The following is a 10,311-nucleotide window of genomic DNA, read 5'->3' as shown; positions in this document are numbered from 1 at the left end:
TACAAGCGCAGCCCCTGTGAGCCAACGTGGCGAGGAGGAGAAACACAGCAGCCAGATTATTCTGGGACATCTTGACCTCGGCGATGGATGAAAAACCTTCTCGCCTTGTGGGCGGCATCGTCCGGGAACCTCCCCGACGCTCAACAAAGGTCTCCAGGATGTCCCGTCACAAAGACCATCCCACGCCCCGACACAAACATTGGAGACACAGAGAGTGTTGGAGTAACTCAGCGGGTCAGTCAGGCAGCATCTCTGTGGAGAACGTGGACAGGTACAAAGAGCTGGAGTAACTCAGCGGGTCAGACAGCATCTCTGTGGAGAACGTGGACAGGTACAAAGAGCTGGAGTAACTCAGCGGGTCAGTCAGGCAGCATCTCTGTGGAGAACGTGGACAGGTACAAAGAGCTGGAGTAACTCAGCGGGTCAGACAGCATCTCTGTGGAGAACGTGGACAGGTACAAAGAGCTGGAGTAACTCAGCGGGTCAGACATGCAGGATCTCTGTGGAGAACGTGGACAGGTACAAAGAGCTGGAGTAACTCAGCGGGTCAGATATGCAGCATTTCTAGACATTGTGTATATTTAACACCATTTATCCAGTATTTTAAACACCATTTCAAACCGGCTTGGAGGTGCAGAATCGGCCGCTTGCTTTCTACCGGAGACTGGGGCTTCACCATGTTATAGTCCGTGGGCCGGCGATCAGAGCTTTTCTCCGGCGAGGAATCCCAGACTCCGGGAGGGAAAGTGCTCGCTGCCCGCGGGACTACAAGCTCCACACACCGCGGCTCCAGGGTGTTGTACTCCACGAGCCGGCGGTCGGAGCAGTTCTTCTGGCGACCCCTGATGTGATTACGCGATCTGAGCTATAGGAAGCGATCGCGCAGGCTACACGACACAAAGTAGGGTTTCGGCCCGAAAAGTTGCCTATTTCCTTCGCACCATAGATGCTGCTGCACCCGCTGGGTTTTTCCAGCATTTTTGTGTACCTTCGATTTTCCAGCATCTGCAGTTCCTTCTTAAACACATAGTAATAATTGTATTTCTTACCTTTCGTCTTTAGCGGGGAACCTGACGAAAGGTTGCAATAAGTGCTCGGGTGGCGATTCGAGCACTTTATAGCAGAACAGCTCGCTACACTTGTAGATGTAACGTCATGACTGAAGCTCATTCATAAAACCTCATATATTTGATTCCCAAAATGGCGCCAGTAAAATTACCCTCGTGGTCGGCGCTGGGCACTTTCTCCCTCGCTTTGAATTGTGGGAGATCTGGCCGCCATTGCTGTCCGTGCGCCGCTTTGCCGCGACCGCTGAAAACCAGCGCAGAATCACTCCCTGACCCTGGAGCTGGAGTAACTCTTGCTTCTGGTTTCCCGGTCGTCCATAAATATTCTAAATAGAATTTAAACTGGAGGTGGTGGAGGGCTGAACAATAACAGCCTATTGCATTTTATCTGTTAAACACAGAAATTAGGTGCAGGAGTAGGCCATTCGGCCCTTCGAGCCTGCACCGCCATTCAATATGATCATGGCTGATCATCCAACTCAGTATCCCATACCTGCCTTCTCTCCATACCCTCTGATCCCCTTAGCCACAAGGGCCACATCTAACTCCCTCTTAAATATAGCCAATGAACTGGCCTCGACTACCCTCTGCGGCAGAGAGTTCCAGAGATTCACCACTCTCTGTGTGAAAAAAGTTCTTCTCATCTCGGTTTTAAAGGATTTCCCCCTTATCCTTAAGCTGTGACCCCTTGTCCTGGACTTACCCAACATCGGGAGCAATCTTCCTGCATCTAGCCTGTCCAACCCCTTAAGAATGTTATAAGTTTCTATAAGATCCCCTCCTAAATTCTAGAGAGTATAAAACCAAGTCTATCCAGTCTTTCTTCATAAGACAGTCCTGACATCCCAGGAATCAGTCTGGTGAACCTTCTCTGCACTCCCTCTATGGCAATAATGTCCTTCCTCAGATTTGGAGACCAAAACTGTACGCAATACTCCAGGTGTGGTCTCACCAAGACCCTGTACAACTGCAGTAGAACCTCCCTGCTCCTATACTCAAATCCTTTCGCTACGAAAGCTAACATACCATTCGCTTTCTTCACTGCCTGCTGCACCTGCATGCCTACTTTCAATGACTGGTGTACCATGACACCCAGGTCTCGCTGCATCTCCCCTTTTCCTAGTCGGCCACCATTTAGATAATGTTTATTTATGGTGTATATACAGTGGCTTGCAAAAGTTTTCATATCCATATAACCATATAACAATTACAGCACGGAAACAGGCCATCTCGGCCCTACAAGTCCGTGCCGACACAACTTTTTTTCCCTTAGTCCCACCTGCCTGCACTCATACCATAACCCTCCATTCCCTTCTCATCCATATGCCTATCCAATTTAATTTTAAATGATACCAACGAACCTGCCTCCACAACCTTTTTTCCCTTAGTCCCACCTGCCTGCACTCATACCATAACCCTCCATTCCCTTCTCATCCATATGCCTATCCAATTTATTTTTAAATGATACCAACGAACCTGCCTCCACCACTTCCACTGGAAGCTCATTCCACACCGCTACCACTCTCTGAGTAAAGATCCCTTGAACTTTTCCACATTTTATCACGTTATAACCACAAACGTAAATGTATTTTATTGGAATGTTATGTGATAGACCAACACAAAGTGGCGCATAATTGTGAAGTGGAAGGAAAATGATACATGGTTTTCAAATTTTTTTACAAATAAAAAGTTTAAGGGGTATGAAAACTTTTGCAAGCCACTGTATATGGTCTATGGTATATAAACACACTGAACTTTTATCTCCTGTTCTGTATTATGTTTACATATTCTGTTGTGGTTCAGCAAGCAAGAATGTCATTGTCCTATCTGGGACACATGACGATAAAACTCTTTTGACTCTTGATTTAAGCAAAAAAAGGTTCAGGGGAAAAAAGAGTTACCTTAAATTTAGTCGCGTCTGGTTGGGTAACTGTTGTAGGGTGAAGACTATTCCATGCTTTAATTGTGCGGGGGGACTCCATGGAGCAGCCAGCAACTCTGGATAGAAGAAATTGGGTGACGTTTCGGGTACCTTTCTTTAGACTCCCTCTGGTTTTCATGTTTTTAGTTTAATTTAAAGATACAACGTGGAAACAGGCCCTTCAGACCACCGAGTCCACGCCGACCACCGATCACCCATACATTAATTCTTTCCCAAACATTAACGGAGTAAGTCAAGAGTCAAGAGTGTTTAATTCTCTCACGTCCCAGTTAGAACAATGAAATCCTTACTTGCAGCAGCACAACAGAATATGTAAACATAGTACTCTGTAAACAATGTTATAAACGAGAAAACAAAACGGTGTATAATTATATATGAATATATAACTATATAAATATATATGTGTGTGTGTGTATATATATAATATATATACCCACACACACACACACAATTTCCCTCCTGGGATTAATAACTTTCTCTCGTATAGTATTGTGTGTGTAGGAAGGAACTGCAGATGCTTGTATATTTTATTTGTTTAGAAACATAGAAATTAGGTGCAGGAGTAGGCCATTCGGCCCTTCGAGCCTCCACCGCCATTCAATATGATCATGGCTGATCATCCAACTCAGTATCCCGTACCTGCCTTCTCTCCATACCCCCTGATCCCTTTAGCCACAAGGGTCACATCTAACTCCCTCTTAAATATAGCCAATGAACTGGCCTCAACTACTCTCTGTGGCAGAGAGTTCCAGAGATTCACCACTCTCTGTGTGAAAAAAGTTCTTCTCATCTCGGTTTTAAAGGATTTTCCCCTTATCCTTAAGCTGTGACCCCTTGTCCTGGACTTCCCCAACATCGGGAACAATCTTCCTGCATCTAGCCTGTCCAACCCCTTAAGAATTTTGTAAGTTTTCTATAAGATCCCCTCTCAATCTCCTAAATTCTAGAGAGTATAAACCAAGTCTATCCAGTCTTTCTTCATAAGACAGTCCTGACATCCCATGAATCAGTCTGGTGAACCTTCTCTGCACTCCCTCTATGGCAATAATGTCCTTCCTCAGATTTGGAGACCAAAACTGTACGCAATACTCCAGGTGTGGTCTCACCAAGACCCTGTACAACTGCAGTAGAACCTCCCTGCTCCTATACTCAAATCCTTTTGCAATGAAAGCTAACATACCATTCGCTTTCTTTACTGCCTGCTGCACCTGCATGCCTACCTTCAATGACTAGTGTACCATGACACCCAGGTCTCGCTGCATCTCCCCCTTTCCCAATCGGCCACCATTTAGATAATAGTCTGCTTTCCCGTTTTTGCCACCAAAATGGATAACCCCACATTTATTTTTTAAATATTTTTATTAGAAGCTATGTACCGTCGTATAAACCGTGGCATATAACATAATGCATTTGTGTACAACTTCTTGTTTTAAATTTAACAATAGAAAAATAACAGACGCAAGAAAAGAAGAAAAAAGACGAGATTAAGGAAAGTAGTGATGTGTAGGCCCCGAAAGTTAACAATTAGTAGTTTGTGGATAGATAGAGAGAAAGAGCCCATAGAGATGTGGAAGAAAAGAGAAGACCAGGAAGGAAGAGCAACAAAAATAAATTTAAAAAAGGGGGAAGAGAAGAAGAGAAGAAAAAACAGAACAGAAAAGAAAAGGAATATTATCTACTTTATATCTTTCCACACCCCTCACCCAGTTCTGAAACGGTTAATTACCAGAGTTATGTTGCACCGTATTATACTTGTAATAAATCGATGAAAGGAGACCATATCTTTAAGAATTGTTCTGATTTTCCTGCTAGGACGAATCTCATATCTTCAAGATGTAACATTTTCTTGCAATGTGACAAATAAACCCGTATTGTATTGTATTATATTGTATTCAGAGATGCTTGTGATCCACATTTTAAGCGTTGGGATCGGTGCATTTTTCCTAAATTTGAGTATGTTTTTTTGCCGTTATCAAGCCATAGTTAAGGAAACAATTTTGAAATGAAGTTAGCTCAGAACAGGCTTCCATTGTTCCGAAAATAATAAATTCTGTGTTAGGGTCCAATTTTATTTTAAATAGTTTTGTGAAGATTTCAAAGATTTATTTCCAAAATGTATGAAATTTTATACAAGAGACGAAGGAATGTGCTATAGTTGCATCTTGAGATAGACATTTATCACAGATGTGGGGAAGCATTTGGACAATTTTTATTCAGTTTGGTTTTCGAGTAATGTAGTCTATGTCAGATTTTAAATTGGATTAGGATGTGTCTTACATTAATCGAGAAAATATTTATTCCACCTGTCTTTAGAGATTTGTATAGATAGTTCTTGTTCCCACTCTTCTTCTTATTATATCTGACGAAGGTATCTCTATCTTTAGAATAATATTATACAAGTATGATATTAAATTATTTAATTCCGCCTTTCTGTTCATGCCTTCATCTAGTTGATCTGACATCAGAGTTTCATATTCTTGTGTATGTTTTTTCAAGTAATCTCAAATTTGCAGGTATCTAAAATATTGATTACAGATGCTGGCTTAAATTGAAGTTAGACACAAAAAGCTGGAGTAACTCAACAGGTCAGACAGAATCAGCAAGTCAGGCAGTATCTGTGGAGGGAAATAGACAATCGCCGTTTCTGCTCATGACCCTGCATCTCACTGAAAGTCTATAAAGAGGTGCAAGGGCTAACAAGTGATTGGTGATTGCAGGAGCAGAGGGGTTGATTAGCAGCTAACAGTCGGGTGGACAGGCTGGGGACAGCAACAGGAGCTGGGAGTGATACGTGGAGGAAACAAAGAACTGCAGTATCTGAAAGGAAAATGATGGTGATGAATAAATCAATTAGGAATGGGCTCTGATAGGACCAACAGAGGGAGGGAATGGTTGATCAGTGGGGGGATCCAGTGGATGATGGGAGCTGGTGGTTGATAATGTGTTAACAAGGGTATGTGTGAGAAGGTGGGGGAGAGAAAAAAAGGGACAGAAGGTGTGTCATTTACCTGAAATTGGAAAATGTCAATATTCATGCCATTGGGTTGTAGACTACCTAGGAGTATTATGAAGTGCTGTTCCAATAGTCTGCGTTTGGTGACACATTAGCAATGGTGGTCATTGAGGATAGATAGGACTGTGGGAACTGGAAGGAGATTTAAAATAGCTGGCAACCGTGAGCTCCAGGTGGCCATTGTTGGCAGAGCCCAGGGGCTTGGCAAAGTATTGTATTGTATTGTATTGTATTCTGAAACATTTGTGTGAAAAAATTTTTCACACAGAAAGTGATCGCCCAGCCTGTGTTTGTCTCACTGATGTAGAGGAGGTTCTTCCTCCACTGCATGGATGACTGTATTTTGTAAGTTTCTATAGGATCCCCCCTCAATCTTCTAAATTCTAGCAAGTACTCGGTTTGTACTCGCTAGAATTTAGAAGATTGAGGGGGGATCTTATAGAAACTTACAAAATTCTTAAGGGGTTGGACAGGCTAGATGCAGGAAGATTGTTCCCGATGTTGGGGAAGTCCAGAACAAGAGGTCACAGTTTAAGGATAAGGGGGAAATCATTTAAGACCGAGATGAGGAAAACATTTTTCACACAGAGAGTGGTGAATCTCTGGAATTCTCTGCCATAGAAGGCAGTTGAGGCCAGTTCATTGGCTATATTTAAGAGGGAGTTAGATGTGGCCCTTGTGGCTAAAGGGATCAGGGGGTATGGAGAGAAGGCAGGTACAGGATACTGAGTTGGATGATCAGCCATGATCATATTGAACGGCGGTGCAGGCTCGAAGGGCCGAATGGCCTACTCCTGCACCTATTTTCTATGTTTCTATGTTAATCTCTGGACAAAAGGAAAATATTATGTTTTGGGTTGGGTCTGAAATAGGTTCCTGCACACCTTTTGAATGTGGAAGGAAACAAGAGCGCCCGGAGAAAACCCATGTGATCAAAGGGAAAAGGAGCAAACTCCATACAGATAGCAGCCATATATAGGATCAATTCCGGGCCTCTGGCACTTTTAGGCAGCAACTTTATGGCCAATGTACTGCCCCATAGTCTTGAACTTAACTAAAACATACAGTAGCTGTAATGGGGGACATAGCGTCACTTGGAGATTTAAAACTGAAAATGGATATTTTCATTTTTTTAGTAACCTAAATTATCAACGTATATTTTTGTGCGTGTTGGAAAACAAAATATAGTGGCACAGCTGGTGGACTTGCTGCCTCACACGCCAGGGATCTGTGTTCGATCCTGTCCTCGGGCACGGTCTGTGTTGAATTTGCACATTCTCCCTGGAAGCGTGTGGGTTTCCTCCCACATCCCAAATACGCATTGGCTTTGTAGGTAAACTTGTCTCTGTAAAATTGCCCCTAATGTGTAGGGACAATTTAGGTAGGTAGGCGGCGTGACTCTCGTCAGCAGCGGCCTCTGCAGCCCGTCCGTGTTTTTATTATTTTTTGTCTATGTTTCTATGTAGTTTTTGTTATTTTTTGTTGGGGTGTGTGTGTGGGGGGGGGGGGGGGGGGGGAGGGGGAGGGAGGGGTAACTTTTAAATCTCTCCCTTCACGGGAGACCCGACCTTTTCTTTGTCGGGTCTCCGTTGTCGTTGGGGCTGCAACGAGGAGCGGCCTCCAACAGGAGAAGACCAGGGGCTCTGGTGCCGACGACTGACCTCACCGCGGGTCCCTGGAGGGAGACCGCTTTTCAGGGCTCCTGCAACGGCGACTTCTCCCGCCCGAGTTGCGGGGTTGAAGCGCTCCTGGAGCGGGGCCTCACAGCACTGCCCCGCGTGGCTCGGAATGGCCGCGGGACTCTGCGAGCGCACGCCGGGGGCTCTAACACCAAGACCCGGTGTGCGACCTTGTACCACCCGGCGTGGGTTTAATGGCCGCGGGACAATCGCCATCGCCAGCCGGGGGCTTTGACTTTGACTCTGACATCGGTGGGGGGGGAGAGTGCAGTGGAAAGATAAGTTTTTTGGCCTTCCATCACAGCAATGTGATGGATGTTTATGTAAATTATGTTGTGTCTTGGGTCTATTTGTTTGTAATGTATGGCTGCAGAAACGTCATTTCGTTTGGACCTCAAGGGGTCCAAATGACAAATAAATTGAATTGAATTGAATTGGGAGTGGGTGAGGAAAATGGGATAACAGAACTTGTGTGAATGGGTAGACAAAAATGATGGAGAAACTCAGCGGGTGAGGCAGCATCTATGGAGCGAAGGAAATAGGCAACTTTTGGGTCGAGACCCTTCTTCAGACTGATGTGAGGGTGGGGGGGAATGGAAAGAAGAAAGGAAGAGGTGGAGACAGTGGGCTGTGGGAGAGCTGGGAAGGGGAGGAGAAAGTAGGGACTACCTGAAATTAGAGGTCAATGTTCATACCGCTGGGGTGTAAACTGCCCAAGCGAAATATGAGGTGCTGCTCCTCCAATTTACGGTGGTCCTCACTCTGGCTATGGAAGAGGTCCAGGACAGAAAGGTCAGATTCAGAATGGGAGGGGGAGTTGAAGTGCTGAGCCACAGGGAGATCAGGTTGGTTATTGCGAACCGAGTGGAGGTGTTGGGCGAAGCGATCGCCAAGCCTATGCTTGGTCTCGCCGATGTAGATCAGCTGACATCTAGAGCAGCGGATGCAGATGAGGTTGGAGGAGATGCAGGTGAACCTCTGTCGCACCTGGAATGATGGCTTGGGTCCTTGAATGGAGTCGAGGGGGGGAGGTAAAGGGACAGGTGTAGCATCTCTTGCGGTTGCAAGAGAAAGTGCCAGGAGAGGGGGTAGTTTGGGTGGGAAGGGAAGAATTGACCAGGGAGTTACGGAGGGAGCAGTCTCTGCGGAAAGCCAACAGAGGAGGAGATAGGAAGATATGGCCAATGGTGGGATCCCATTGGTAGACAAAAAATCTGGAGAAAATCAGCGGGTGAGGCAGCATCTGTGGAGCGAAGGAATAGACGGCGTTTCAGGTTGAGACCCTTCTTCAGATTGATGTCGGGGCGAGGGGGGGGGCACGAAAAAGAAAGGAAGAGGCAGAGACAGTAGGCTGTGGGGGAGAGCTGGGAATGGGAGGGGAAGGAGGGAGAAAGCAAGGACTACCTGAAATTAGAGAAGCCAATGTTCATGCCGCTGGGGTGTAAACTACCCATGCAAAATATGAGGTGCTGCTCCTCCAATATGTGGTGGGACTCACTCTGGCCATGGACGAGGCCCAGGACAGAAAGGTCGGATTCGGAATGGGAGGGGGAGTTGAAGTGTTGAGCCACCGGGAGACCAGGTTAGTTATTGCGAACTGAGTGGAGGTGTTGTGCGAAGCGATCGCCAAGCCTGCGCTTGGTCTCACCGAGGATGATCATACGCTGAATAATCCAACCACATTTTTGTTTGGAAGTGGAAAGAAATAATAGAAATTGCATTCATTGCAACGTGTAAAAAGAGTTAAGATACAGTATTATCATTTTGCTGCATGTCATTGTGGTATATATCATGTCTTGATTGGTGAATATGTTTAGTTTGTGACTTTATTTGAAGCAGAAATAATATGTGAATGCTTCATTGAGCATAATTCCGACTGGTAACTATGCACTTCGTCCGAGCACATTATCGCACACGTCATGCAAGCCGTCTGAAATGTAATTTGGCCCAGGTTTCCCGACTGACAACAGAAAAAAATTGTCTCTGCAAGGTGATAATATTTTTGACACTATCATAGGCCTTTCTTACATATGCTGTCACAACGCACTGTAGTCTTTAAACAACTCTTCAGTAATTTTCCTTGCCCTCCATTTCAGAATAATAATGTTTTAAGCCGATAACTCGACACTAGCACTGGCAATAAATAAATTAATTAAAAGGTGCAGCTTTCCAGCCCCTTATGTCATTGGCCACTCTTGGCTGCAAATTGGTGTCAATCTGGTGGACCATCTTCCTCTAGTCGTGGGGGAGGGGCCTCACAGGTAGAACAGCCCAGGGCCTCTCTTCATCTAAATCTGGCCCTGGGGATGAGGGAGGGAGGGAGCGAGCGAGGGAGGGAAAGGAGGGAGTGAGTGAGGGAGTTATGGAGCGAGGAGGGGAGAGGGGGAGAAAGGGGCGGGTGAGGGTGAGAGGGGGAGGGAAAAGAGGGGGAGGGAGGGGGGGGGAGAGGGGGAGGGAGGAGGGGAGCATCGGGTTATTAAACAGATAATTGTACGCTGGGAATAGTCAGGATGTGCTGGAGAGTGGGCATGATTGGGTTTAGGGGGGAAGAAGCTAATTGTGTTCACATGACCCCACGGCTCCCGTCCTTATCAGCATTGACTCTGTCTC

At 45.6% G+C, this 10,311-nt stretch overlaps 1 long non-coding RNA gene across 1 annotated transcript; it reads left to right on the top strand.

Moving 5' to 3' along the window:
- The first annotated feature begins 277 nt into the window (after positions 1–277).
- Positions 278–4,890, top strand: LOC129716495 (uncharacterized). Its single transcript, XR_008726648.1, has 2 exons — positions 278–519; positions 4,455–4,890. It is a non-coding gene; the product is annotated as an uncharacterized LOC129716495 (long non-coding RNA).
- Positions 4,891–10,311: the final 5,421 nt, after the last annotated feature.

The sequence above is a fragment of the Leucoraja erinacea genome, unplaced genomic scaffold (genome assembly GCF_028641065.1).
Source record: "Leucoraja erinacea ecotype New England unplaced genomic scaffold, Leri_hhj_1 Leri_249S, whole genome shotgun sequence".
Taxonomy (NCBI): domain Eukaryota; kingdom Metazoa; phylum Chordata; class Chondrichthyes; order Rajiformes; family Rajidae; genus Leucoraja; species Leucoraja erinaceus.
This window is presented reverse-complemented; position numbering and strand designations above follow the sequence as displayed.